Source organism: Lagenorhynchus albirostris, chromosome 1 (assembly GCF_949774975.1).
Source record: "Lagenorhynchus albirostris chromosome 1, mLagAlb1.1, whole genome shotgun sequence".
NCBI classification, from domain to species: domain Eukaryota; kingdom Metazoa; phylum Chordata; class Mammalia; order Artiodactyla; family Delphinidae; genus Lagenorhynchus; species Lagenorhynchus albirostris.
In genome coordinates, this window is record NC_083095.1 from 121,358,222 (window position 1) to 121,361,578 (window position 3,357).

Genomic DNA, 3,357 nt, shown 5'->3' on the forward strand with positions numbered 1-3,357 from the left:
GCCACTTGGGAACCCAGACTGACAGAACAGCAACAGCCTTGAAAAAGAACATGGTAAGGCATATATTATTATGGTGGCCACGATAAGTCACTTTGCTTCACATTTCTTTGGCCAAAGCAAGTCAAATGAAAAAACAAAAAGTCAAATGACCACACCTAACTTAACTGGGTGGGGATGTGCAATCCTACCAAGACCTGACTGGGAAGAAAGCCCAAATATCTGTGAATAGCCTTAATCACCCTCATACAAGGCATCTCTGGCCCAAGATTGCAACCCTCTTTTTTTCAGCAGCCTCAGATATTGATTCATATTTTTCATGCTCCTTAGTTCAAACTACAGTGAAAGAGAAGCTGAGGGACGCAGTCCATCTCTGCCTGACAGGCCACAACACTAGGTCCCTGGTTAGCCTATGGATCTGTCCTTAAGTCACAGCCAATCAGGTGGGGAAAGGGATATACACTGTATCCCATGGCTGTCTAGCCCACCCCTCTTGATGCTATCCAGGGACCAGGAGATCTGCCCAGTACAGAAGAAATTGTTGTTTAAGTCACAATATTTTGCTGGTCCTAGCCCTTGATAATAGAAAGGTCATGGATGGTGCAGTCCATGAAGCTGGGGTGAGTCTGGCTGGTTGAGAGTCATGGGGCATAATCTCAACAGTAGTGAAATGGAAATAACTGAGTCCAGTTAACCTGCTATGTTAACCCACCAGTCTAGGGATGTGGTACCAAGGGATTTTAAAAATTAGCTTTGTGCAGCTCCATTACCACACTGGACACCACAGTCTTTGACCTCTGAACATAGCCCTAGGTGAGAGGGGCAGTGAGGGGAAGAGAAATGGATGGCTTCAGTTTACATAATAAGACCTGAATGTCTGAACCTGGAATTCAAGCCCCTTCACCATATACCCCCCCATCTATCTTTCCAGTCTCGCGTCCCAGTTCACCCCCAAGTGAACCTACTGTTGGACCACCATCAAACGTTCTCTTTTCTTCCCTTGGCTCATACAATACCCTCCACTCTATCTAACTGCTATCCTTCTGCTAAAATCAGTTTAAAAACCACCACGTTTCAGAGAATTTTTTATCTGTCTACTCTGACCTAGTCATTTCTATTTCTTCCTCTGGATTTTTATAACCTTGCTTATGCTGGAACACCTGGATGGCATGGATGTGTCTGTCTTATTTGGGGGATCCTGGAGCCTAGTGCCTGCCTGGCATACATACCAGTGGTATGTTTGAATGGATTGTCTTTAACACCAGTTCACTTAAGGAAACTTTAGCACGTTCCTCTGCTACGTTTGGCACAATGGAGAAAAGTCGGTAATATATGGTCCCTCTAGGAGTTTCTCTAGTTCAGTTGTGTCATTTTATAGATGAGAAAACTAAGGCCCAGAGAGGAGAAATGACTTGCCCTCTGCCACCCAAGCAGCCACAATTTACTGAGCAATTTCCTATGTGCTAGACAAAACGCTTTTCATTCTTTATCTCATTTTCATCCTTGTAACAATCCTACGAGGGAAGACTTTGTACACCTATTTTACAGAAGAGAAAACTGAGGCTTAAAGAGGTTATAACATGGTTAAGGCCACCCTGCAAGGAGGTGGCCAGGCCAGGTTTTGATCCCAGGGTCTAACTCTGGGGTCTCTATTCATGCCCCCTATGCTGAGCCCCAAGCTGGGGAGTCAGCCCCCTGTGGTCAACGCATCTGTATATCACCCATAGGCCTTGAACTTTGTCAGTGCCCCAGTGGCTGGGTTCACATCTGGTGATTAAAGGGTCCTGGTGAATTTCTGTGCCATGCAGTGCCTATGCACACAAATCTAATGTTCTGACCATCAGGTCAGGGTATTTTTTTTCCCCTCCTGGGCAGTTGGGTTAGTGAAAGAAACCTGATAAAATCCTGGAGAGGAACTTGATCGTTCTCTGAAGGAGTTACAAGTTGTTTGGCCTGCCTAAACTGCTCAGATACCGTCCGGGGAATATTCGGTATCCATGTAGTACAGGTTGTGAATTATTCTGCGGGGACTGTTAACAAGACCCTCACCAGCTCTGCCTCAGCCAGTCTCAAGCAGGGCTTTGGGGCAGCCCCTTTTCTTCTCCTCCCACCAAAGCTCTGAAAAGAGCAGGCTTTTCCCCAATGGGGGCTGGGAAGAGCAAGAGGTATAGGGAAATCCTCCTGCCTCTAAGCAGAGCTTACTCTACAGAACTGGGTCTGTCCCCTCCTCAGAGCTATAGCTGTGGATGCAATGACTTGGCAGGGGTCACATTTATCCCATGTTTTGGCAACCTAGTACCTGAATGCCTAACATGGAAAGAGACCAACTCCCTAAAATCAGTGTAAGAAAAATTATTAAAAGTTAGATATGGAAGTACCTCAGGGATCATCTACACGCCTGGATTTAAAGATGAGGGAACTGCAGTGCCGAGGCTAAGTCACTTGTCAAGGTCACAGAGCTGCTGGTGATAGAGACCAAAGACCAGGTTGCCTGAGTCTAAACTCAAGGGTCTTTCCCCTTAAACTCACATGCACCCACCTACACACCAACAAACTCACCCCACCCTTTGCGGAAGTATGGCACACAGGCACACTCAGAACTGAGTCAGCTGGGTCCTGTGTCCCTAAAGTATACGACTGTCCCTCCTCTGGGGGACAGGGCACCGCATAAGACAGATTCTCAGACATTCTGACCGGTACCAGCAGAGAAATTCTCAAGAGCAGCACCCCAGGCCTTCCTCCCAACTCTTCCTTTCTCTGCTCCAATTGAGTTTCCAGAACGTGAGAGCCCAGGCCGATACCCTGCAGTCTGGGAGCTGCTGGGAGAAGCGCGGGGCGGGTGTCCGGAGCGCACGGGCCCGGGCGCCGGGTACGGGGCCTGATGCTTAGCGCGCCCGGGTCTGACGGCTCAAGGGGGCGACGAGCATCCACTACCTGCCCCTCTCCTCCGGCCTCCTGTGACTCAGGACGGCTCGACTGGGGACCCTAAAGGCGGGGCATGGACCCTGGGAGGAGGAGTTGCGGAGGGCGGAGGGCAGAGCTTAGCGCCTCGGCCCCGGCTCGGACCCCGCGAGGCCCCGGTGCCCTCTCCCCGGAGTGCAGGTTTGGAAGGCGGGAGGCCTCGCCCGGCCGCCGCCTCGGCTGCTCGGGTCCCCATATATAGTCATATCCACCGTCAACTGGGAGGCCGGCAGGCAGCAGCAAATGGGCGAGCGGCCCCCGCGGGAGCAGCGGGGAGGGCGCAGGGGGCGGAGGGAGGAGAGGGGGAAAGGGGGCAGGAGAAAAAAGCTTTTCCAAAAAAGTATTGGCTGTCTTGAGGAATGCGGTCGCCCCCTTGGGAAAGTACATATCTGGGATCAG